The sequence below is a fragment of the Macaca nemestrina genome, unplaced genomic scaffold (assembly GCF_043159975.1).
Source record: "Macaca nemestrina isolate mMacNem1 unplaced genomic scaffold, mMacNem.hap1 Scaffold_110, whole genome shotgun sequence".
Classification (NCBI taxonomy): domain Eukaryota; kingdom Metazoa; phylum Chordata; class Mammalia; order Primates; family Cercopithecidae; genus Macaca; species Macaca nemestrina.
In genome coordinates, this window is record NW_027257593.1 from 68,807 (window position 1) to 95,740 (window position 26,934).

At 48.9% G+C, this 26,934-nt stretch overlaps 1 protein-coding gene across 2 annotated transcripts in view; it reads right to left on the reverse strand.

Moving 5' to 3' along the window:
* Positions 1 to 20,027: 20,027 nt before the first annotated feature.
* Positions 20,028 to 26,934, reverse strand: part of LOC139361225 (disco-interacting protein 2 homolog C-like) — a 113,565-nt gene continuing 106,658 nt past the window's right edge. The window contains exon 5 of one of the 2 annotated variants that reach the window (XM_071089792.1): positions 20,028 to 20,073. The gene's annotated coding sequence lies outside the window, so the exon portion shown is untranslated. Of the gene's footprint in view, positions 20,074 to 20,120; positions 25,675 to 26,934 lie in introns of those variants that run through there. The other variant, XM_071089791.1, reaches the window with a different exon arrangement.

Genomic DNA, 26,934 nt, shown 5'->3' on the forward strand with positions numbered 1-26,934 from the left:
TTTTATGTTGTCAAAGGATTAACTAGAGCAGGATGCAGTCTTACTGGAACTTGCTCATTTATGAAATATAGGCACTTTATTTTTTGTTATACTCGAGGTGTGCTCAAATGTAAACATTTTGAGCCGTGTTAGAAGGATATACAAGATTGTAATGAAGAAATCAACAACTTGATCAAGTACCAGCTAATGAACTTTATGTTTGAAGTATATGGAACATGGACCTTGGCAATCAGTTTTCATCTTGACCTTTTATTTTTTTACTAGAATCTTGGTCTGTCACCCAGGCTGGAAGTGTGGAGCACAGTAGTACGACGTCCGTTCACTGCAACCTCTACTTCCCAGGTTCAAGTGATTCTTATGCCTCAGCCTCCCTAGTAGCTGGGGTTACAGGGTGTGTGCCACCATGTCTGGATAATTTATTTTTAGTAGAGATGGGGTTTTGTCATGTTGACCAAGCTGGTCTGCAACTCCTGACCTCAAGTGATCCACCCACCTCAGCTTCCCAAAGTGATAGGATTACAGGTGTGAGCCACCATCCCTGGCCTGATCTTCTGTTCTAATATTGGTTATTCAGTCTCAATGATAGCGCCTGGTTGTATTAACTTGTTGTAGAAAGCACAATTGCAATGAATTTGGTTGTGTATGTACGTGCTGACTTAGCGTTCATGGCAGCACTGTGAGGTGGGCATTGTTCCTGAAGGAAGGATGGATGGGCAAGTCGGGGCTTAGATACGGGACTTGTGGGCAGTCACTGTTGTCCCATGGCTGAGATCAGGCCTGTCTGTCGCCTGTACCCTGAACTCTTTTTTTTTTTTTTTTTTTGAGACGGAGTCTCGCTGTGTCGCCCAGGCTGGAGTGCAGTGGCCGGATCTCAGCTCACTGCAAGCTACGACTCCCGGGTTTACGCCATTCTCCTGCCTCAGCCTCCCGAGTAGCTGGGACTACAGGCGCCCGCCAACTCACCCGGCTAGTTTTTTGTATTTTTTAGTAGAGACGGGGTTTCACCTGTGTTAGCCAGGATGGTCTCGATCTCCTGACCTCGTGATCCACCCGTCTCGGCCTCCCAAAGTGCTGGGATTACAGGCTTGAGCCACCGCGCCCGGCTCCCTGAACTCTTAACACACGAACGAGCAACGGTCAAGAGTCGGTGCTCGAGTGTGATGTGGCCTGTGGTGTGTGCCTCTCAGCCTTGCTTTGGCTCGGGGTAGCAGGGCAACAGCTCCATCCCTCATGCGGCCGCCTGGGAGTCCCAGGAGAACCCACTGATACCGTTTATAAATGCCGGGCATCGAACGTTCTCCTTGGTACCAGCACATCTGGAATCGGACAGTGCAGTTAGATTCTCGGCCAGCAAACCTGTACAGGAGTGTGTGAAGTCTGCGTTTGCTTCTCCCGGACAAAGGTGAAATCCCGGTCACTAGTGGATGACAACAGGTGTGGCCTCAGGAGCAGCACGGAGACAGGCACCCGGGTGCAGGAAGAGCACCTGCAAGAGGGGTTGGGGAACGTGACAGACGCACGTGCGAGTTTAGCTGTTACCGTGGCAGGTGGGGGGTGGGTGAGACCAGATTTTCTCATTGTTGCCCCTTTCTGAAAAGGGCCCTGAATTGACTTCTCTGTGGCTCCTCGCGCCTCCTTGTCAGGTTGGAGGAGACTGCTCCCCTGGCTCAGGCCCTGCTTGCGGCAACACGGAAGCTGCTGTTGCTTGCCCTGCCCTCCCTGTGACGTCATCTGTGCTGTTGTCCGGGAACAGTTCTGCCGAGCAAGCTTGCACTCTGCTCCCTTCTGCTCTTGGATTTCATGTCTGGAAGGCTTGTGTTCTTTCCTGATTTTTGATAATGCTGAGCTATGTTTTCGCAAGGATCACACGTGCCCATACAGGGAGAAGCTCCTTTGCAACTTTAGCATCTTGACGCTCTCAAGCAGAGCTTGCTATCGAAGTTGACAGCCTCCTGTGTTTTTGTTTTGGCAGAAACTGAATTTCAGTCCTAGGACAGCTTCAGCACACTTGATCTTAGCTCTTCTCTCTCACTGCTCCCCTTGTGTGTGACAGAAATCATATGCCCTGAAGTTTACCAGTCCCTTCATTTGAAAATCAGTTAATGTATGCAATCCTCATGAGAATTTTTATTAAAGCAATCGCAACGACTGGGTTTTGTGAAACCAGTGTTTTATGTGTATATTACTTGCACTCACAATGAGCTTTGTCTTCTAAATATTTCATGTTTCAGATTAGCAGTGGAATCATGCCCTGGAGTAGTTTTACTTTTCCGCTTTTATTTTTGGCTAAGGTAAAGTTGAGAACATTGTGATATTAGGTGTAATGAGCCCTTTTAGCTTCTTCTATGTCTGTTTTCCTTTAAGCCAGAACCAGCAGACGGATACCAGTTTGTGAGCACCTGGCATCTCCCAGGCCTTTCCTGGGTCTTCCCTCAGCTGTCTCGTGGACAGAGCAGTCACTCGTGGAACGTGAACCTGAGAATTTGTGCGTGGAATTAAGTAAATGTCATAGCTCTCTTCTGTGACGAACGGAATCACATTAAGCCCAGTAAATTGTAACAGCAGGTTTTGCACATGCAAAGCATTGAACACCAGGACAGGTAACCAGGCTGCGACGCTTCTGGTCCTGCACAAGACCTCCGGTATCACAGCACATTTAATAAATTGGCTGCATTGAGTGCTTGAAAACGTTGTGTATGTACCATGTCCGTGATTTTCGAGGGCCTGGAAAAACACCTCTGTGGTTATAGCAATCTTGATCGTTGGGAGCTTAAGGTTAGTACTGGGGCAGACTGTGTTTTAAAGAATCAAGGTCTCTCGAGTATGTTTCGGTTTTCCCATGAAGAAGAAAGATGTTAGCTGTTCTTTCCTGGACTGTGGCTATCAGAGTGCCCCACCACGGTCACTCACACGTTTACTTCATTTTCATTTAACCGGGCTGGGCTTGGGCCAGAGTACTTCGGTTGTCAAATGTCATATGAGGCTGAGGAACTGTCTTCTGCTTCATCGTTGGCACATGGAAATACTGTTTTTCAAAGCATACTCTACTCTCTCATTTGTGTTTATATAAAATAATGGAATGGTTATTTTAACTGCAGTTTCCTATGCTTGCTTATTTAATTGCGGAAAGATAATGGTTTTATTTTGCTAAAATCTGTGCTAGGAATTGTGCAAAATCTTTGTGAAATGCCCATTTTACTAGCTTAAGTTATAGATCTTTGTATAGAAAAGAAAAAGCCTATTGCTACAAGGAGCATTGTCTTTACCGATGCAAAAAGCTTTAGGCTTATTGGCCGTGTAGTCAGTAAAATGCATTAGAATGTGGCGAACATTGAGAAAAGCATTGAAGTTTTAAAATCTGCTATGCAGTTTTCTTCAACTCCCTCGCAAGATACTTAATTTGAATAAAAGACAGAATAAAGTGTTCCCATTGAGGAAAGGGGCAAGAGGACTGTTGAGAATGTGTTCTGAACCTGAGCAGTCCTGCCACGCTCATCTGTGATGTGGTGGTGTCCATGGTATCACTTTTACAGAACTTTAAGAATGCTGCTTCTGTGAATAAAATACATTTATTCTTAGCGTTTCAGTTTTGAGTTTTGAGAAGTGTAAAAAGTGTTAATGGTTTCTTTCCCTTACAGAATTTGCTTGTTCTTTTTTTTTTTTTTTTTTTTTTAATGCCTACAAGACTGTGAAGCACATTAGTCACTTAAAAAGAAAACAAAACAAAAAAGGGCCGGGCGTGATGGCTCACGTCTGTAATCCCAGCCCTTTGGGAGGCCGAGGCGGGTGGATTGCTTGAGCCTGGGAGCTTGAGACCCAGGGAACCGGCCTGGGCAACCTGGTGAAATCCCGTGTCTACAGAAAACACACAAATTAGTTGGGCGTGATGACTGCACACCTGTAGTCCTGGCTACTCCAGAGGCTGAAGAGAATCGCTTGAGCCTGGGAGGTGGACCTTGCAGTGAGTGGAGATCACGCCCTTACTGTCAAGCCTTGTTGACAGAGTTTGGACCCTGGCTGATAAACAGCAACGTTCATAACGTATGGGTGAACTGCCCGGCTGCTCTGTCTAGAGTAGAATAAATCCAATTATGTTTTTGTCTTTTATTAGCATTGAAATTTTCTTAATCATCCCTTTGTTTTCATTACATTGTAGCAATATATTGCTGCTTAGAGTCTGGAACAAGTAGGCTTCTCTGGATCAGGTTCTTACTGGATTGCTAAAACTTAGAATGATTTTTCCCCTCCTTGGATGTGACTTATAGAACTTTGCCTTTTGAGGTGATGTGTTGCATTTGATAGCGGACACAGGAACGCCCAAAGAATTCACTTACGGGGCTAAAATGTACGTACTTTGTAGTGTTTCCCTCCTAGAATGAAAACGGTACCTCTCATTTGTGGGTCGATGATGCTATTTGCTGAAAACATTTTAAATTTTATTTATTTTAATTTTTTGAGACAGAGCCTTGCTCTGTCGCCCAGGCTGGAGTGCAGTGGCACGATCTCGGCTCACTGCAAACTCCACCTCCCAGCTTCACGCCATTCTCCTGCCTCAGCCTCCAGAGTACGTGGGACTACAGGTGCCCGCTACCATGCCTGGCTAATTTTTTTTTTTGGTAGAGAAGGGGGTTTCACCGTGTTAGCCAGAATGGTCTCGATCTCCTGACCTTGTGATCCACCTGCCTCGTCCTCCCAAAGTGCTGGGATTGCAAGCGTGAGCCGCCGCACCCGACCGAAAACATGTTTCTTTACTGCCTCAGTCCTCAGTTGGGTAGTCTGTTCTTTGTAAGACATTCAGGGAGCGGGGACATCTTGAGTCTTGAAAGGCGCTCTCTGTGAGATGGGAATCTTCCGGCTGCTTATTTAGGGAATCCTGCTGGTTGTCATTTACTGTAGAGTGCAGTTTCCTGGCTGCCCTGGTCTTTGAGGGGAGGGAGACTGAGGGGTCATTTTCCGACCTGGACCAATGTGTTTATTAAACCTGGCTTGTGTATCATTTGGATCTTTTCATGAAGGAAAAGCCACATCTGTGACTTTAAGATGAGTGGAAGTCATGTTAAAATATATATATATATATTTATATATGAAATATATATAAATATATAAATATATATAAATATATATATATATATATATATATATATATATATATATTCTGGCTACTATGGAGAAGTTTTGTCCTTGTGACCTGTGAATACAGTCACAGGAGAGCAGAATGTTCACGGTGTGGGTGCTTACAGTGTACATCCAGAGTCACATTCTTCACTAGTATTACGTTAAAAAGTGACAAATAAGAGAAAAATATTTTGCTCATTACAACGTCGGTAAGAAGCTGGCAGCACTCTTGTTTTTGGAGGGGTGTGAAGGGAATATTGAGAAAGTGTCATCAACATTAGACTCGCCCACTCTGCAAATCCTGTGCCAGCTGGAGTGAGGATCCCGTGATGGAAAGATGCACCCCTGTTCCCGGAAGGAGTTGAATCTTTGTAGCGCTCAGGACGCATGGTTCATCTCTGTATAAAGGCAGAGTGTGAAACGCCGTGGAGGCTGAGAGAAGCGATGTGGTTAGCAAGTATGAGTGAGACGTTTGGGGCTTGTTAGCACCTGGCGTGTGTGCAGCAAGCTTTGCTATCTGCACATGTGTGATTCTTAGAACACTGGCGTCTGGAACCGTGGGGGCTGTCGAGGGCCCCAGATCTCGGCGGGCTGAGGAGTTCCCTGTTACCACCAGGATAACCGTGATTTTGAAGGCTGTCACTCAATCCCAAGTCCTGGAAGGGGCTCCTTTCAGAGAGGAAAACACCCCTAGAGCCTCGGGCAGAATTCAGTGATTTTTCTTATAATGTTGCTTAGATTTCGCAAACATGAAACCAAGAACATATTTCAGAATGCTTATGGTTCTTCTGTAACCATGGAAACAAAGTAAGTTGCAGTCGATGGACAGTTTGCGGAAGCTGAACTGCCTACATCGTGAGCACGGCGCTCTCCCTACCGCCCTGGGCCTTGCTCCGGCTTGCTGGGGAGGCTTTGCAGGGCCTCTTGGCTGGGATACCTCTCTCATGTCCCATGTTGCTACTCCTGGTCACAGCCATACTGCTGGGCACCTGCGACGTGAGGACACTGAGTGGACACGGAGCCGCGGGGCAGCAGTTGGTCAGGAGGTGGCATCCACTTGGTCCGAAACAGGTTTCTGTTCATTAAGAATGATCATTGCAATAAAAACAGAGTGAAAGAAACCTCTACTGACCTGAGAATGCGTCAGCTGAGTTCCATAGGGAAGTGCAGTGAGGAAGGTGAGGGCTGAAAGGAAATGAGGGAGGGAGAGGAAAGGAGAGAAGGGAAGCAAAAGGGGGAGGGCGGATGGGAGTGAAGAGGGAGATGGAGGAGGAAGAAGAGAGAGGGCGGTGGGCAGGAGCCTGGGAAATGTGTCCCAGAGCCGGTTCCTGACCGTCGTGGGTGCGTCAGAGCTGATCTTCCAGGAGAGGTGGCCTGGGAGGGTTGACCCTTAGGAAGTGAGGGCCGGGGGAGCTGATTTTTTGGCCCTCAGCGGGGCTGTTGTTGACCTGAGATACAGTCGATAGTTTTCCTGAAGAGATCGTCTGCACAGCCACCGTTTGCTGCCAGGTTGGAGACAGAAGTGCTCCTCCCCATGGATTCTTTCTAGTTTGTGGATTTTTCCCAGTTTACCTGAGCAGCCTGTCAGTGGAAATGTCGGGGATTACTAACATGTCTCCATCCTACAGAGCAGTCGACCAGCTTCCGATCCTGTAGTTGTTGGGGGCACCATTCCGGTCCTGTCAGTGCCGGCCCAGCGTGGAAGCCGCAGCCCGAGGCGCTGGGAAACCTGCGGGGCTCTCACTGCCAGGGTTCTGATGGGAATCGAGCGCTGGAAGAAAGATGTCCTTAGGGCAGAGCCTGGCGAGGAGGGGGTGCTGCTGTTGCAGCAGTACGTGGAATTTCAAATGACAAATGAAACAAGCTTTTAATTATGACCAGAGCCCTATGCTCTGCGTTTCTTCAAATGGAAATGTTGTGCTGAAATGAAATTGCTGTTAATCGGTTGCCTCATGCAAGACGCAAGACGGAGGGCTGGGAGCAAAGTAGAACGTGGACTTATCTACAAAGCTTCCTCCTCTCAGACTATCATCAGTTGGATGGTGCTACACAGGAATATGTGAGATTTCGTGTGAGAAAGGTGATGGGTGCAGACCTGTGTGACCGGCAGGTGTGGGGGGAGGTTTGAGAGAAGCTTTTGGCTGAAGTGATGTCAGATGCAGGTGCTGAAGTGTGATGTCTGTCTGGATGGAAGAGCACACACGCCTCAGGGCTGCGGGAAACAGATAAAGGAGGAGGTGGGCAGACGTGAGTCGTGTCTTAGGAATGGTAGCAATTCAGGCAGACCCAGGATCAGGCTCCCACGGGGGAGGAGTGGATATCAGGACCCAGGGAGCGTGGGGCGGGGGTCATGCCCAGGCCTCTGCGGGTCTTGCTCTTGTGTCAGCAGGGCCCTGTGCTTGCCCTCCTTAAAACTTTCCTGATCCATAAAACGGGCACGACAAAATCCACCTTGTGACACTGAAGCTTAAATGAGATGATGTACATGGTGTCTTCCTTCCCTTCCTGACACATCCTAGACTCACAGCTATGGTAGCAGCGACAGACTGGATGGAATGCTGGAGCCGCTTTGCGCCTGGTGAAGCCACATGGATTTGTGCAGTGCTGGCGACTGTCTCTGAAAGCCTTTGGTCATGGCAGTGGCAGCCTGGAGTGGCTCTTGGCATACTTGAGTCTGTGGAGTGCAAGGTTGACTGGAGCTCCGAGGCCATTGATACTATCCAGGGGTGAGCTGATGAGGCCCTAAAACATGGGGGGAAGGCCGAGAGGACTTGGCTGCCAGAAGTATTGTAGATTTCTGGCTTTGAGAACTTGCTGACTTATGGACATAGGAAGGTAAACCCAGATGGCTCCAAAATTGTAAGTCCAGAAGAAAGGTGGGAGGGTACAATTGCTGACTAGGTCATGGTTGCCCTGTCCCTTTGTTTCTGGCCATCGTTTCTCCTCCCTGCCCCTGCCTTTGTGGGCTGGAGGGCCTGAGCCTGCACAGTGGTCTATTTCATGATGACAATGGCCGATTATTACCCTGCAGTAAGAAGTCTCTCCATTTTATTTGGCAGCAGTAGTTAAATAAATTTAAGGAGTGATGGTGTAGTAGTATTTGTTTTGTTTGTGCTTTTTTTTTTTTTTTTTTAGTGTCATTTAACTGAATGTTATTTCCAATTTCACTGATCACTTTGAGAGGCCAAAACATGCTTTGATTTGTTATTTTGTGTTTGAGCTAGTTTATTGCCTCACAGGAATGCCAAGTATTCTGTTGTCACACATCATTAAGTATCTCAAATTGTGTTACTATAATACTTAGCTGAATTACCTCCCTTATTTTGGCTTTTAAAAATCTAAAATCTGTGTGAAACACAGGATGGTGCATCTCCATTGAGGGTTGTTGAGAAGTGTGACTTTTGCTGGCATGCTTGAGAATCAGTGACATTATTTTATAGAAACACTTTGTAACTGACAGCAAAGCTAGAAGCTCCTGTAAAGGGCAGAGTAGGCAACGTGTTATGCTTTTAGGGCCACAGAAGTCTCTGCATATATGTCTTTTGTGAAAACTTCAACGTGTAAAAATCCATGTCCAAGGCTCGGTCGGGGATCATGGTTTGCAGACCCTTAACAGCAGCTTAGCTAAAAGCTGGTCTCCCATGCGGTGAGCAGGAGCCTACCTCATTGCTTCAGCCAGGAAGATGCTGCCCTGATGCTGGAATTTACTTCAAACAAACTTGAAAGCTCTGGCACCGCTGCTCATTTCCATACTGTTGCAGGCTATCTAAAATACGGAGGATGCCGTGGCGTTTTGATTTTGTTACTCCTCTTGAACGGCTCTGAGATGGCTCATCATGAGTTAGACATTTGCAGAAATGATCAAGCAGAGCTGCAGTCATCTTGCAGATAAAGTGAAGTTTTTTCTGAAAACTCATTACAGGCTTAAATTTCTGATCCCATTCCATCCACTGATCTTGTATGATTGGTTTCTTTTTGTACCCATTTGGGTCTATGAAGCGTCTCCCCACCGTGGTAGAAATTTAGCTCTGATTTTGTGCATGAGTCGGTATCCTCACTCCTCATCTGCGAGGAGAAAGTGCTGCAGGTCCTGTGTGGTTTCCATCCCCTCCCTGCACGTGGATGGATTGGGAGGTATTTGTGGTGTGTGAACTTGCTACACCCAGAGCCTTCTGCTTCATTCCCTGGACCGCTTTCCTCCCTCCTCCCTCCTGACTCACTCCCCTGCACCACACTTCTCCCTCCTGGTTCACTCCTTGGGCCGAACTCCACCCTCCTCCCTCCTGGTTCACTGCCCTGGGCCCCCACGCCTCCCTCCTTGTTCACTCCCCTGAGCCCCCACGCCTCCCTCATAGTTCACTCCCCAGGGCCCCCACTCCTCCCTACTCTCCTGGGCCACATTCCTCCCTCCTGGTTCACTCCCCTGGGTCCCCAATCCTCCCTCTTGGGGGCTTGGTAGTTTCTGATGTGCTTGTGCCAGCACGATAAGGCTGAGTGGCAGCTCCAGGGCTGCGGCTGCTCACGCAGCTGTGGCATGAGTGCAGAGAACTGCGGGGATGCAGCTGCCCTTGCTGTGATGCTTCGAGTGTCATAGTCGATATTGGAAACTGGGTGGGATGTGGATGTCCCAGGAAGGGACAGGAGCCTCCCCTCAGCCTCTGTCAAACAGTTCTCAGCCAGGCGTGGTGGCTCACGCCTGTAATCCCAGCACTTTGGGAGACCGGGGCGGGCAGATCACCTGAGGTCAGGAGTTGGAGACCAGCTTGGCCAATGTGGTAATTTTTGACGCATTAAGGATTAAGGAAAATGACTCACACTAGTTTGCCTTGCTTTTTAATTGATAATTGGTGTACCCCAGTAGTCTGAACTTGTTAAGCAACCATTCTTACCGAAAGACTAATCTTTAAAAGTCTCTTCCTCTGGACACGTCTTTGGCTGCTGTAATCAAATGCAATGTAATCAGCACTGGTTAATGGCTTTCCTTGCTTGGCTAACAAATGCTCCTCAAAAACTTTGATTTCTTGTTATTTTCATTTATAATTATGTTTTAAGCCTTCTAAATTTTCTAGCTTTCCTGCGAGTTGGGAATAACTGTGATGGGTGCTTAGTTTGGGATGTTGACATACACTCTATGCCCAGCTACTATGCCATTGTGTGAACACTGATTTCTCACTTTCTCATGAAGACTGATTTCACCTAGTTTGGTAAATTCTATTAATTTTAAGGAAGGGGGTGGAATGCAACTGCTGTTAGGAGGCTTTTCTAAGGATCGAGGAAATGTTGCCATGATTATTACCATTACAGAAGGAACATAAAAATGCGTGCTGCCTTCAGTCATGATGAATCTGTAAGTCCGCATCTGTGACTGCAGAAAACGGCAGCCCCAAATCCTAAAATCGTGTGGATGCACCAAGCCCATCTGCAGGGCACTGTGGAGCAGCCTGCATTAGCCGAAGTTAGCCCACAAGCCCTGAGGGATGGTGTCTGAGTTATGATAAGGCTCTGACTTGGGATTAAACAGGCCTCCAAATAGTGTGATATTCTAAACAAAAACATGATACTGCCCAGGGAGCCCAGTGGGCACCTGTAGGCAGTGTAGGTGAGAAAAGGTTCCAAAGAAGATTCCTGCAGCTCAGCTAGGAGGATTCTGTAAGGCAGTAGACACATCAATGTTCACATAGGAGTGTTGAGCTATATTCATTCCTTTTAAGCAGCCAGGCTTGTGTGTGTTTTTAGGGGCACTCACATGGCGCCCTTTCCACCCTCACTGCTGGTTGTGCCTGTTTGATGTTGCGTACTTCTGTGTTAAGTGTGTCCACTCTCCAAATGTATCTCTGTCTCTAGAATATTTTAGAGTAAACCATTTATTGTTTAAACGCTTGTTTTTAGTGAGGAAGAAATCTTTAAAATGGGCCATACAGACCCTGCTATAAATGTTGAACAATGGCACGTGTAATGTTTAACACGTAGTGTTTAAAGTAGAAGACAGTTTAATTTAGAAATCCTGTTGGAATGCCAACTTAAATTACGACCATCTGTACACATATGGAAAAGAATGAGAGTGAAGGTACAGAATTGGAATTTTGTCTATTTTGTAGAGATTCTGTAATGTATCAGGTACAAGTCTCACTTCATGATTTAAATGCATGAAACTGAAATTAGAAAACTGGACAAAAACATGCCTTTGAATAGTGAGCCTTTATCCTCCTTGAAATAGTGATTCATTCACTAAAACGTCCACCTGCAACTTTGTCAAATACATTTGTTGCATTAGTCCTCAAGTGAGCTCAGTTTTCCAGACAGACAGATTATTACTGTTTAAAGTTTGTCCTGATGATGTTGGTGAACAGGGAAAATCCTTTGACGTGGATCCTCTGTGTGTGTTACACATCAGACGCGGCCTGCCCAACCCTCTGCCTGTAACTGGGAACCTTGACTGTCAGGATCATTGTAGAGAACCTTGAGGAAAGCAAAACAAGCCTCTGGAGTAGCAAAAGATGTAGCTGATTTCATGCAATAAAACTTACACATTTTTCTTTAAAATGCTTCCTTCGGAACGTCAGCTTGCTGACTATCTTAGAATCGCTGTAGTCCGCTGACAGCAGTCGTGGGAACAGGTGCATGGCCTGGCTGATGCAGGAGGGTCTCAGAGTGGAGCCACACTCCTGACACTGAAGGAGGGGCTGGAGCCATCACGCTCGTGACTCGTGCAGATGGCCTTGGCTGACCTCCAGAAGAGAAAACGTCAGTATCCAAGGAGGAAAAAGTCTATTAATTTCATGAGTGTTTGCCTTCGCAATGGCTAATATCCTGAGTTTGTGGCACCTGCTGTCTCTGGAATGAGGAGTCTTCCCTTCCTGGCAGACAAGCTCTAGATGGGAACAGGAGCTGTGATTGCTGGATTGAAGAGATTTCCTTCTTGGGGAGGTGGCCTTCGAGCCTGACATGAAGGAAGCTGTGACTGGCGGGAAAGGGCCTTGGAGACAGTGTATTTACCAGGAGGGTCGGTGACTGAGAACCATCCTGTTCCGAGTGTTGCCATTCTGGTTCTAGAGTAAACTTGGGGAGAAACAACAGCCAAAAGCCCCGAGGAATATTCTGTGATGTTGATCACGTTTGGTAGATTTGTTGCTGAGACTGTGAAATGAGAAGCCCTGGAGGTGCAGGTCTATCAGGCCATGCGACGTGAGACAGCTGCTGCTTCAGGGGTTGGAGTCCCCGTGCCAGAGGCTCAGTCCTGCAGAGACTTCTGCACAGTGGGCAACTGATGCCTCCGGTTGATTGTGAGTCCCCCAGATGAATACCCATGAAAGGTACCGTGTCAGCAAAGAGTCAAACTCTGTGAAGCATTTGGAGATTTATTCTGAGCCAAATGAGTTACCATGGCCCTTGATACTGCCCTCAGGAGATCCTAAGAACATATTCCCAAGGTGGTCAGAGCCCAGCCTGGTTTTATAGCTTTTAGGGAGACATAAGACAATCAATCAAATAAATGTAAGATGTACATGGGTTTGGTCTGGAAAGGTGGGACAACTGGAAGCAGGGGTGTCCAGGTCATAGGTAGATTTGAAAATTTCCTGATTGACAGTTGGTTAAGAGAGTTGTCAGATAAGGGGTTGTGGAGACCAAGGCTTTGTCATGTGGAGGAAATCCTCCAGGTAGCTTTGGAGAGAATAGATTGCAAATGTTTCCCATCAGACTAAGCGTCTAAGTTCTGTCTAATTCCAGAAGGGAGGTGGGGTGATGAGGCAAGTCCGACCCCCCAGCAATCATGGCCTGGACTAGTTTTTCAGATTAGCTTTGGAATGCCCTTGACAAAAGCCGGGGCTGTTCAGATGGGCAAAGGGGCTTCGAATTCTAATGTTTTTAAAACCAGAAAGTGATTGTGTTTTTTTCTGTGGATAACAGCTAGTGTAGTAATTAATATTTTATTAGCAGATTAATTTGGAAGTCAATGTGTTTTCAAGTATGTTAATTATTAAGTCATCAACAAACAGAGAAGGGCTTACTTTGAAACCAGCCTGAGACTCAAGAGGCTCATCAAAGAAAACGATGGACTTGGGAGAACTGATTCACGAGTTTACTGCGCCAAGTTTCAGGCATTATGAGAAGTCTGTGCTGATACATTGTGACTTGAGAACTTAAATCTTGATGGACTCTTAAGAGTGAGGCTTTTTTTTTCTTTTCTTTTTAAATGGTCAGTGTTTCTGTCTCCTGTGTTTTGTCTTCCAGCCGCTGAGCACTTTAGCTTTGTGTTCACGTGGCCTTGTTCTCCGAACCACCTGCTTTGTGGCTCCTCTGTCCTGCCCACCTTGATCGCGTCTTCCCTGCCCCGTGGGTTTTATCCCGAGGACTGTTCTCCGCTGTGGGGAGGGGAGGATCAGTGGACACTGGCTTTACCGACTCATTTTCTGTGTAGCTCCCAGTTTCTCAAATTCTTAATTGTCTTGGATTCCCTGTGAAACTGGGAGTCAGGCCTTGGGCGCAGTGCTGGGTGGCCTTGGGCGCAGTACTGGGGCAGGAGGGAGAGATGAGAACAGGAAGGATGGGTTTGTCAGGGGAAGGAACCCCTTGCCAAATTCCTGTGTCTGTTTTAGGTTAAAGATGAATGGCCGGATGGTGGATGTCTCACCTGCTGTGGCTGGACCTCGCTGTGCTGAACCCTGAGCAGGGGCCCCAGCAGCTGCCTCCTGCCAGGCCGGGGCCACAGGGCTGGGCTTCTGCCTCTGGGAGGGCTCGTGCCAAGGTGCAAGGGTCTGCACCGCTCGTGTGTGACCTGAGGGGCATGTGGGAAGCTTTTCTGTGCTCCTCACCTGGGAGAAGTTGAGCTCATCTGGGCTAGAGCCTCTGGGGAGGTAGGAAGGCAGAGGCCTGGAATTCCTGCTTTCCCCAGACAGCAAGAAAGCTCAGCGTTGCACCTGCTCTGAGATGCCCTCAGCAGCCATATATAGTTGATTTTAACATGACGGAAGGTGCCAATTAACCCGGCTCTGTGGAGAGCTTTGAGGATTCCAGGCCCTGGGCCCCGGGCTTTTTAATATGTTCCTTCCTGAACAAAAAAGAACAAAAGATCCCTGTGGCTGATGTCGACTGCGTGGGGTAGGACATGCTGAGCTTGGGTGGGGCTTGCCCCTGAGTTTCCTTGGTGCTCCTCCCAGCCCCAACGGACACCAGCCTCTCCAGGCCGAGGCTTGTCCTGTTTAGACCCTCGTTGGTGGGGTCTGTGGTCCTGGATCGAGGGCCCAAGCACTTCTTTCATTATTATAAATGATTCACCAGAGATGCGCGGCTGTGCCCAAACCTCTCACGAGCATGAGATACAGCCAGTGTCGCTGCCGCAAGCTCATAATTCTAGTGGAAAGAGGAAATTTTACTTTTAATGTGCTCGTGTGACTCAGATGCAAATATTCAATTCCCATTAAACTTTCAAGACCTTGAGATCCTCTGAGATTCCTTGGGAAGCCGTTCCTTGGCCCCACGACTAACTCTCCTGTGGAAGGAGGCTGGGGTGGTCCGCGGGGTCTGGGATCCTGCTGCGTTCTCCAGGATTCCTTAGGTTTCATCATTAGTCCCAGCTCTTCAGCAGGTGGAGCTGATTGACTCTGACATTTCCATTATATTGTTCTTGTGTTGCCTCAGTTAACTTAGAATAATCAGTATTTACCAGAAATAATTGATGGCGAGATGGGAATTATTGGTGATTCCCTGACATAGGCAGCCTGTATAGATAAGCGTGTTACACGGTGTCTAATTTCTGAGATGTTGGTCCACACCTTCTCAGGAACACACTTTGAGGGGTAGATTCCTGTGCAGGAGAAGCTGCTTTTCCCCGAGACGCGGTGGCGGCTCCTGCACTGGCATGGCAGGGTGGCTGTGTGACTGGGCAGGGCTGGACATGCTCCTGCGCTGGGCGCCCACCTCCGCCCTACATCTGTGTCGAGGGTGCCTGCCTTTGTTCCCCCAGGTCGAACTCATAGAATTGTATACCTTCCTGACACATTCCTGCATAGAGATGATTAGATCTGGGGGCTGAATCTCAATCTGACATGCATGTAGGTAAATTATTGACGTGAATGACTTGGGTCCTCCACCTTCAGGGTCAGGAGGCACGAGGTGGGTTTGGAGACAGCTGCCTGGCTTCAGGAAGTTTCTCTCAGAGCCTGTTTCTTTCTCTAGCAAAGTAAATGATGCCTACCTCACCGGGCTTAACACACGCTCAGTACTCAGATGCTGTCTGATCTTTGTTATAGTTAGTATTTGGGGAACAGCGTGGCTGGTAAGAAAATGTGTTATCTTTACAATTTATACAATGTCATACAAGGCAAGCGTGAAACCGGGACACTACCTTAATCTGAAGATGCTGGTGCTTAGTCTTCTCCTCAAGCATTTTGTTGTCATTCTGGCGTGTGTCAGCCAAGTCATATGACGGTACCGCGTGCGTGATGCCAGCTCAGTTACCTTGGAATGGGGAACCTGAGGCTGCCAGGGAGCATCCCTCCTGCCTCCAGTCCTCGGGGGTTTCTCTCTCTCTCTCCTTTCCTCTGTCCCTCCCTATCCCCCAATCTTCCTCACCACTCCTGCTCCCCTCCCTACCCTCCTCACTTACTCTACAACAGAGGTCCAGACTTTGACAAATCCCAGCTGGGCCTATTTATCGCTTGGCTGGGAAAGCAGAGGGAAAGGGGCCCAGTTACTACAAAAATAGAGAATTGAAATAGAATGTGAGCTATTTTTGCGTCTTGTTTTTTATTTTATTCTGAATATAAAAGGCAAGTGTCAAACAAAATCGGTGCTAACTGCGCCACTCAGCTCCGAGTCTGCTTTGTCGGGGCTCCGTGGGTTCCCACGCCCTGGCCTTCTCCATGAGCGTCTGGACACGCCGTGGCTGTGAAAGGAGCATTCAGTTATGGTCCTTTGAATGTTGCAGAGTCATGTTTAATAAAAATCTTCACGTTTACCCACAGCCAAGTCTTGATTTAATAACAGGTACTGCAGGTCTCTGGGTAGGGCTGAGCCTCTGTTATAGAAGCAGCTGCACCATCTGAGGGGCAGGTCCGTATGGGCTGGCAGGCGGCCTGGTCCTTGGAGCACAGGGTGGACCTGACTCAGTCCTGGCAGTGGGGGGCCTTGCAGTTCTAGGATGTAGTGATGCAACCTGTGGCATAAATAAAAAGCCTCATGTGCCCCCATGAGAAGCTGGGGCTTCCCCTCAGTACTGTGGTGTGCTGTGTTTGTGATCGTGCAGATGTAAAAGGGTGAGGGAGATGTCTAAAAACCAGGCTCCCAAAGACAGCCCTTCATGTCTGGTGCTTTCATGTGTATATGCACACGTGTTTGACGCGTGTGCACCTTCACACGTTCACCTCTTTCATGCATGTACACCTGTTCCTGTGTTCATACACCTGTTTCGCGCATGCACCTGTTTCGCCTGTGTATGTGCCTGCGCGTTCACCCTGTATTGCGTCATACGTTGTATTTTACATATTGGGTATTTTCAGTTTGTATCGTGAGCTTGTAACGACGTCGTGAAGAAAAGAGGGGGCCCTGGCAGCCTTTGGCTCTGAGAAACGTGATGTCACGGGAACAGATGAGACAGCCCGGGTGAGGCCGGCAGAGGCCATCGTGGCCTTGGGAGTCCGTGCACATCCACTGTCTGTCGCTGTGTGACAAGTGACCCCAAAACCTAGGGGCTTAAGGCAACATACACGTACGACTGTACAGCTTTTTCAGGTTGGAAATTCAGGGCAGCCCTGCTGAGCGGCTCTGGCCCAGTCCCCCGGGTCACTGTGAAGATGCTGTCCAGGGCTGCAGCCATCTGTAGGCTCAGCTGGGCTGGAAGTTCTGCTCCAGGATGCCGTGCTGACGTGTCTGCGGGCAGAGGCCTGGTCGTCCACACCTGGCCACTCCCCGGGGCTGCCAAGTGCATTCCTGCCCAGGGCCGCTCCTTTCCCCAGAGACGTAGCAGTGCTGGTCTTATGCCCAGCGTCAAGGTGGCCGGGTCAGGAGCAAAGACTTGTTTCCCCTACTCGGCGGCTACTCCTGCAGGGCTGGGAGACAGTGGAGGTCGCGCAGGAAGGTGTTCGCTGAAGACCGTGCTCTGTGACTTGACGGGTGTTCCTCCCAGGAGGGTGAAATGGAGACTGGACGCCGGAAGCAGCATCCTGCGTGACCCCATGTGTAGTGGGGTCACAGCAGAGCTAAGTCCTTCCTTTACAGATACTTTTCAGAGTCTACCCGCCTTTAGATTCTCTGATTAACGTGTCTGAGGAGGGTCCCAGGAGTCTGCCACCTGCCAGGCCAAGGAGGTTCCCTGCATGTGGCTCTCCCCTGACACCTTGAGAAACGTGACTCGAGAGAATCACCGAAGTTTCCTAAATGAGTCACCTGCTTTCTCTTCTCTTTGCTTTCATGCCTCCCCAGGGTAGGTCAGTCCTGTCCGCCACAGCGATACCTGCATGCTGGAGTTCCAAGGAGTTTGGGGGTGTGTCGGGTCCCCCAGGGAGATTCGGTGACTGAGGATGCTGTCATAGCAGCCAACATGTCCTTATTGTTTTCACTTTTAATGAAGTTCAGTTACTAGGTTTTCTGAGGCACAATGATGTCCTTGTGAAAAATTGGTGATCAGGGAAGCAAGCAAGTGTGGGAAAATGATCCTGCCCTTAAATCTAAAAAACGATGAAACAGCAAACAGCCCTGAAGAGCCCATGAACCTCCTCATGGGGCGGTGAGGAGACACCTCAGTAATGGCTTAAAAAAAAAAGTGATAATACTGAAGAAAAGGTAAACTAAATTTTGGGTCTCCTATGGGTAAAGAGATTGTGGCTTACATTTTGGATGTATGCGTTTATATACTTATTTATTTTTCTTTGTTGGATTTAGAATTAGTTGAAATAATTGTGTTTTTTAAATTTAAAAATTATGGGGTATACGAAGTCTAATCTCTGTGTGACATTTCTGTACTGTGAGACTCCACATACAAAAGTGAAGCCCAGACTGTCTGTCTCTAATGAGCCAGAGAGAGGTGGTCATCTCCTGCAGGCCGGTCTGGTCTCCAGGCATCTGGCCATCCTCCCAGTCTTGGGCACACCTGCATCACTGGTGCTTTCTGCCAGACTGTGACTCTGCCCAGGTTTCAGGAGCACCCGGAACTGTTTTCCTAGGGGCTCCTGCTTTGTCCTGGCTCCTGGAAGCACAGGCTTTTGACGAAGGACTCTCCCCACTGCCAGGTAAATTGGTGATTGCCCCACAGTCTGTATTTGTCACATGGGGCACAGAGAGTCTGGGCGTGCTGTCCTGGCCCTGGAGCCAGCTCTAGGACTGCCCGGCGGCATTGCCTCCACCCCTCATCTGGGAACAGGGCGGTGGGGAGGAGAAGGGAAGCAGGGTCTTGACCCTTCTGCGTCTCGAGAACACGGGAACACATCGTCCCATTGCCTCACACCATTCACAGCCCAAGCTTGTGTGAAGTATTATTTTATAACCTCCCCTGACAATGATGTATTTTATATAAGCAGCACATAAAGTGGTAATTTAATACCCTATCGAGCAGGATTAAACAATAAGGAGCAGATATCACTGTAGAAAAGTTACTTTATCCGGGAAACATTTATCTACTGCAGGTGGATGTGAATCATGGCTTCCTCCTCGGTGGCTCCTGATGAGCCTGTGAAATTCTGTCCTGTTCACCACTGTTAGTTATAAGCTACACCTTTCCTTCTATGACGCGTTAGTTACAAGCTCTACCTTTCCTTCTATGATGTTTATTTCTTGCCTGTTCAGCACTGTTAGTTACAAGCTATACCTTTTCTTCTGTGATGTATATTTCTTGAAGGCATGGACTAAATCCTAATTCCACAGTATTCGATGCACATACTCAAGAGATACTTGTTTGAATGAATGGATTAATAGAAAATAGAAGTGGTGACTTCACTTTATTTCATTATGTCAAACTTTGTCTACACGGAAAATTTTATGGTCCTTTGGAAAAACAGGGCCTCTGTGCAGGGTTGTTAGAGATTGTGAGAATGCCGCAAATGGCTCTGTGGCTCTAGGCTCACAAAGGGCTTGAGGGACTTGGTGGCGCACCTGTGTTGAAAACTGAGTTCTGCAAATCCATTGGAGTGACCTGCCAGCACCAGCACACACAGCCCTCCTTCCCAGTTGATTTCTGCACAGAGGCTTCTTCTGAATGCCCCAGGTGAACGTGGGTTCAGCCATCACTGCTGGGCTTCCACAGCAAGCCAGGGTGCTGCAGGGACGAGAGAGAAGAGGGGCAGGACCAGGATCTTCCTGGGCCCCAGTGCCCGTGTGGGGACGCTGCCTGGCCTGGCTTTTCTGGGGGAGGTCAGGGAAATGATGGCATGGAGGGACTGTTGGTATGAGTCGCTTGCTCAAACATAGATCCCAGGTCTGTGTGGGAGGCAAATAGAAATTTATGTGGGTATCATCAGTAACATAGCAAACATGGGCTTCTTCACTAGGGTGGCTGACCCTCTTGCTCATCTGCTGAGCAAAGGCCCGGCCCGGCCAGGCCCGGCCTGGCCTTCTACGCCTCCACAGTGAGCTTTTCTCAAGCTCTGTCCACTCCATGGAGATGGCCGGAGCCAGGGCAGATATGGGGTGTTTTCCACTTTTTATTTATTTTTTCTTTTTTGAGATGGAGTCTTGCTCTGTCGCCCAGGCTGGAGTGCAGTGGTGTGATCTCGGCTCAGTGCAAGCTCCACCTCCCAGGTTCACGCCATTCTCCTGCCTCAGTCTCTCGAGTAGCTGGGGCCACAGGTGTCCGCCAACACACCAGGCTAATTTTTTTGCGTTTTTAGTAGAGTCAGGGCTTCACCGTGTTAGCCAGGATGGTCTCAATCTCCTGACCTCGTGATCCACCAGCCTCGGCCTCCCAAAGTGCTGGGATTACCGGCGTGAGCCACTGCACCCGGCCAGGTATTTGTCAGTTTTTGAAAGCTACATTTAAAGAATGAAATAGACCGAACAGAATTACTTCCTTTTGAATATTTAATACTCAGTCTACCAGAACACTTAAATATAGTTAATGTATTCAAATAATAAGAAAGAACTTTCCCTCTGTTCCAAAGAAAAAGTATAAACAACCTTTTACTTGTCAGGGATTTCACTATGTTTCTAAAAAGCCAGCAAGCACTTTTCCTGAAATAGACCCATCTCTTCCTCTGCATAGACCCTATGAACATTTTAGCTACATTTCTGCTGTATCTTAATGTGATAGATTGTAGAAAATTCCTTGCTACTGGAACTTCACGATGCTTTCCTTTGAAACATCAAATAGAAAGTATGGATAGTAAATCTCAGACTAGTTGCAATTATCAGTCTTGGTAGAGCTGCCACCCACAGCCTCTGTCAATTACAACAGAGTGTGTCTCCCCAGCAACCCGGATTAGATTGCGGACCAAGCCAGGCTCACCCAGGATTCAGTGCAACGTCTTTCAAAGCTGTAGTCACTGCCCCTGGAGGAGACTTGAGAAGTCCTCCCTTTGATGCCTGTGCATGGCTGTTCTCAGATCACAGCAGCTGCAGCAGCATCTCAGAGGATGCCAGCAGGGGTGTCCTGGGTATTGACACCACGGTAGGGGCCTGCAGTGTCTGAATGAAATGGGCCGTGAAAGTGAGCACCCTAGAGGAGTCCACAGCCACGTTTCAAAGGTGCAGTGGCCCGAGGTGAACCCCAGAGCACTGAGGAGCCTGGAGTTGACCTGTCACGACTTCATTGAGAGAGCTGACTGAATTCCGTACCTGTGCGGGCAAAATATGGCTGTTTGCGCTTGGCCCCTTCTCAGTCCAGGGCTAGGGAGGTTGTCTGCACAGCTAGTGGGAGCTTAACTTTGTGCACACTCGGGGTTGGGTCCCACTCCTTTCTGTGAGCCCAGGGAAGATAGACATGCCGAGCTCTCCTGGAAGGAGGGCCCTGACGAGTGGAAGCTGAGCTTCAAGATGGTCGGCCTTGTGGTGTGCGTGGCGGGTTCGGAGTCTGTGTGTGCTGAGTGGGGGCCCGGCTGCTGCTGTCGCTATTGGGCTCAGCAGACGCTGCGGGGGACGTGGCTCCTGTTGTACTTGGTGGTTTTCTCCTCACAGGAGTGGGTTTCCCTGCTGTGAAGGTGTCGGGGCTGTGACAGGCAGCCTGGCAGGAGGAAGACGCTCGTGGGGTTGTGCCCTGAAGCCCCCTTCCTCTTGAGGAGCATGAAGGGGGTTTGGGACCCTGCTTCCGGCTGCGCTCCCTTGCTAGGTTCTTGGCCTCGGGGGCCAGGAGAAGCTGAGTACAGGCCTGAAACCTGGACCCCTTCCACAGCCTCCGTGGCGTTTGTGGTGTGATGCGGGACGAGGCCCTTGGAACTCCAAGCCCTACCCTGGCATGCCCGCCCACTGGGGCGTCTTGGGCACCTGCTGTGTGCTAGGCTCCGTGGTGGGGTGGGCGGTAGCAAGGGCTGTGGGGTAGAGTGGACACGGTACGCGGATGATGAGAAGCCTCAGGGAGGCAGTGGGAGCACAGCTGAGACCTGCAAGGAGGGGACTGGCTGTGGGTGTTGGGGCTCAGGGAGCTGCCTCTACCCAGAGCCACAGTGGCCAGTGAGGGCAGAGCAGGGGACCGAGGCCCAGGGAAGCCGTGTGTATGGTTCGCATCAGGTGTGCGGGTCTGCCGGGCTGTGCGGCCCTTCTCAGTCCTGGCTGGGCCTGGGGTCCCAGAGGGAACGGAGGGTCTTTGCATCTCCCTCCTCTTGCTTCCCTGCTGCTTCCTGGTCAAGGGATGCTTCTTTATTGCAACTCTGGCAGTTATTGTGCATATTAAGAGGAGTTTCACAAAATCGTAGGGGGGAAGGCGGACTAGGGATTCATTTTTTTTTCTCCCCCTGATTTTACACGGAGCCTTCTACTATCCCTTAGTGTGGAGGCAGAGTGCAGATGCTCTACAGTTATCTATCCAGGAAGAGAAGAGCTGATGGGAAGTCACAGATCTGATCATTGCAATAGCACTGACATTTTTAAGTGGGAGAATGCTGATGTCTATAATAATCAGAGTAAAACTTCAGTAGCTTCAACATAAAGATTCTGAGATGATCTTAGAGCCATTTCGTCCCTAGATCCTTCTGCAGTGTGGAGTGTGACATCTCTACCAGCCTCTGGTCAGTGGCCACCTGTGGGTAACTGAATGCTTGAAGTGTAAATGAGAACTTCTAATTTTATTTAATTTTAGTCAAATTTAAATAGCTATATGGGCCGGGCACCGTGGCTCATGCGTGTATTCCCAGCAGTTTGGGAGGTCGAGGCGGGTGGATCATGTGAGGTCAGGTGTTCAAGACCAGCCTGGCCAACAAGGTGAAATCCCATCTGTACTTAAAAATATAAATAAAATAGTCAGGCGCGGTGACAGGCGCCTGTAATCCCAGCTACTCGGGAGGCCGAGGCAGAAGAATCACTTGAACTCGAGAGGCAGAGGTTGCAGCAAGCCGAGATCGAGCCACTGCACTCCAGCCTGGGTGACAGAGGGAGACTCTGTCTTAAGAAAAAAAAAAGATTTTAAAAAACCCTACATGCCCCTAGTTGCCTCTGTAGGAGACGGCATGGTTCCAGAAGGTAGACTTTGTGTTGAGGACTCTGCAGCGTCAGGCTGGAGACAGTCTCCCTTCCTAGCAGCGTGGGCCCCTGGGCTGTTCTTCTACCAGAAGGGATGGTGGCGTCTCTGGGAGGTATCTGTAGACTCAGATCTGTGTGGATTAGTGACTTGTGTTACTCACAGATACTTAATTTTATGGGTAAATGAATACCTGGACTGGCTGCAACTTCAGGGCGAGATTCGGGAGTAGGGAGTGAAAAGTGACGACGGAACCCTGGGCTTGTCCTGCTGCCCCCAGGACCCGGTCGGGGTGCCTTCTCGTCTGAAGTCCCAGCACGTGGTCAGGGTACCCCTTGCCTCTGAAGCCCCCAGGAAGTGATCGGGGCACCAATCCCCTCTGAAGCCCCAGCACCTGGTCGGGGCACCCCTCCCTTCTGAATCCCCCAGCCACCTGGTCGGGGAGCCCCTCCCTTCTGAATCCCCCAGTACCTGGTCGGGGCGCCCCTCCCTTCTTAAGCCCCCAGACCCTCCTGGCCTGCGGTGCTGCTTCTCCAAATGCTGTCCTTGGCTGTTTTCCAGGAGTCACCTGCACCAGAGCAGGCTGCGTGTGTCATTTCTTGTCGGATCTGGGGTGTCAGTGAAGCTCATTTATCTTGTCTTCCTCCTCATGTGCCGTATCTCACCTGTTGACTGTCTGAGTTTGTGTGAGTGCGTGTTGTGCGTTCTCAGGCTGTACTCGGTGCTTAGGTGACAAGAACGTCTTAGAGCAACGGACTGTCTGCTCCAAAGGACGCTGGGCATGAATCGAGACACAGTTTACTTGTGGGGTTTAAATTTCCTGGGTGTTGGAGGCAATTAAGGGGAAACAAGGTCTAAAAAACCCCTGCAGATGAGGAAGGCAATAATGAAAAAAATTACTCTATACACACTTAGCAGATGATTTACTTTGTAGGTGAATTTTGCATTTCGGGAACTACTAAAGCTACTGTTTGTAGGGATTCCTTGATGAGCTTCTTGTTTTCTGTCTAGAAAGTAAAGTGGATCGGTTTTGCCTTTAATGCTGACTGACTAGAATCTACTTCCTTTTCCCCCCATTCACGTTAGGGTGGGGATTGGACTGGAAGAGCTGTAGGATCTCTTTATTTCTGATCTTAAATGAATTTTTTCTTCAATGCCCGGTTCTTTGGTTTGGGAAATGTGCTCAATTTGTACCGTGCTTTAAATGTACACAATGGTCGAAATTGCTACTTTTCTTTAAAGTTAGATATAACATCTTAAGTAAAATGTCATCTATAAATCAGGCACAGTCTGGGGCCTGGAGACCCCTCTTGTCACTTCCTTCCAGCTGTGTCTTCTTCCCTGGCCACATTGCCCCTGGCCACATCTCCTCCCCAAACCACGCCGTGTCATCCGCCCACCACCTCACCTCTGGTCACAACACCTCCCTCCCGGCCACATCACCTGTGGCCTCACTGCCTGCCTCCCTCCTTCCTGGTGGCCTCCGTGGCTCCCACTGTCTGCCCTCCCGAGGGTCTGTTCAAGGCTCCTTCCCCGTTTTCCACTCCTGAGTGTGGGTCTCGGGGCCTAGATGTTTCACAGGATGCAAGTTTCTTCCCTTCCAGCCGTGGGTCTCTGAGCGACAACTCCAGAGAGGGCACTAAGCTCTCCTTACCTACCTGGGGGGCCCTGAGCCCTGACCACCGACCACCAGGGCTTTTCTGCAGTGTGTGGGGCAGACTCATGCATGAATTGGACTAAAAAGATGCTTCCAGGAATCCTTGTTTTAAGTGCACTGGAGCAGAGATGGGGAGAGGGGACCACCTGGTTTGCTCAGAATTTGGTCCTGATCACAGCCAATGAGGCAACATAAGCACCTCCTAAATGAAGCATTCCACAGACTGATTTTACACATGACAGAAAGGCTTCACACAATGAGTGAGTTTGAGCTGCATTTGAAGGAAGAACAGGTCCCTGTAGGTGGAAATGAAAGGTAAGCGTGACCCAAGCCATCAGCAGCAGCGGGGGTGGGGTGGTGCAGACTCCCCATGGATGGTGGGCATGGCTGAAATGCAGGAGAGGGCAGGGGTGCGAAGGAACAGCAGGGCGGCAGTAAAATTCCCCTGCAGAGAGGGGACGTGACTGAGATATTATCACATGTATACAACTGAGAGATGATTTGAGGAGGATTTCTGGGAGCCTGTGGGAAGAGCACGTGGTCATCATCAGTTCTCGGGATCTCTTTTTATGAAGTGAAAATAGTCTTGCCTCTGCCTATCTTGTGAGCTGTTGTGACGATCAAATCAGATAATCTTCAGCGAGCCTTGTAAATGCTAAAGCTTATGACAGACTGTTCCAGCCCCCTTGTCTCTACCCTCCTTTCCTCCTGAGTAACGTGAACCCTGCTGGGTACCTCACTATCTGCCTGGTTTCCTCCTCCATAACGTGAGCCTTGAGTACTTGCTGGGTACCTCGCTGTGCACCTTCCTTAGTAACGTGAGCCCTGAGTATTTGCTGGGTACCTCGCTACCTGCCGTACAGCTGGCTGTAGAATTGTCAAACGCACTTGGCTGGCACATAAGCAGAAGTGCTCGCTGGGCCTTGGGAGGGCTTTGTGACATGTGGGTGCCTTCTGTTCCCTGTTAGGCTGGAGCTGCAGGAGCCCCCCTAGACCAGATAGAGGACCAAGGCTGTGGCCTCGGGGTGGGGGCTGGGGGAGCTCCCTGGGTTTATTGTGTGGGTGAGAGCAAACTTCAGTCCCGCTGTGGCATTGGGATTCAGGGTTCCTTCTGGAATGTTCTGAGTGAGAAACAGGAAGTGTGCACAGGTGCGTCTTCTGTGGATTTTATGGTTATCTCTTGGGAGAGCACTGGTGCCTCTGAACTATGAACCTGCAGAACCACTTCTTCCACTAACGGCCGCCTTTATATAAAGAATGACTTACAAAAGATGCCACTTCAGATGGAGGTATTTGCAGGTGTGGCCTGAAAAATGAACAAAATGACTTTCATCTCAAGGAAAGTACCTTACATTTTTCCCAATGATAGACATTTGAGCTTTCCAGTGAATATTAAAACATAAAAATCTTGTGTCCACCACTTTCTCATGTGACCAATGGTGATACTGACGTGGGGTTTTTTTTTTTTGTTTTGTTTGTTTTGTTTTGTTTTTTTTTTGGGGGGACATATAATGTGGAAGCCGCTCATAACTCTGAACCAGTATTTTCTAACCAATGTGTGATTACAAAATCGTGTGCTGGTAAAAGCCATTCAAGTGCAAGACCGACCAGTCGACTTAGAAGGAATTGGGGCAGAAAGGCCCGTCGACCAGAGCACAGACTCTGTGTTGCAGACAGCCTGTACGGAAGTGCCACTTGTTACATTTGGCAGCAGAGAATACCTAAAATGATCTGAAAACACAATGAAAATACTGCTTCCTAATTGTATATCAGTAGGGGGTCGGACTTTCTTCATAAACTTCAGCCATGGCTCTGCAGCCCACTGAACGCAGATGCAGGCATGAGAACCCTGCTGTCTGAGGTGCAGAGATGTTAGGTGTTTTCACAGTAGCACAAACTGTTGCCACGCTGCTGCTTATTTTGGAAAATGGTTTCTTCTTTAAGACTGTGTTAAGATGTAATGACTTTATCCTTGTAAAAGAAACTAAATTATGTTCTTTTTTTTTTTTTTTTTTTTTTTTTTTTGAGACGGAGTCTTGCTCTGCCACGCAGGCCGGAGTGCGGTGGTGTGACCTCAGCTCACTTCAACCTCTGCCTCCTGAGTTCAAGCGATTCTCCTGCCTCAGCCTCCCTAGTAGCTGGTACTACAGGTGTTCAGCACCATGCCAGGCTAATTTTTGTATTTTAGTAGAGACGGGGTTTCACCATGTTGGCCAGGCCGGTCTCGAACTCCTGACCTCAAGTGATCCACCTGTCTCTGCCTCCCAAAGTGCTGGGATTACAGGCATGAGCAGCCACCACTCCCGGCCTGATGAGAAAGCTTTTTTGTGCTCTTTAATAAAGTGCAAAGGGTTCCTGAGACCCAAAAGTTTGAAAACCACTGGCTTAAACCGACAAAATTGTCCATGATTCTTCAGTGTATCTTCTAATCTGTTGATGGAGAGAGGACAGCAAGGGTTGCTTTACTTTTTTCCTTTCACAACTCAATGGTGCTGGGACAACTGGGGTATCCACATAGAAAAGGATGGACTGGACCCTTCCTCACCCTACACGCAAAGCTCAACAT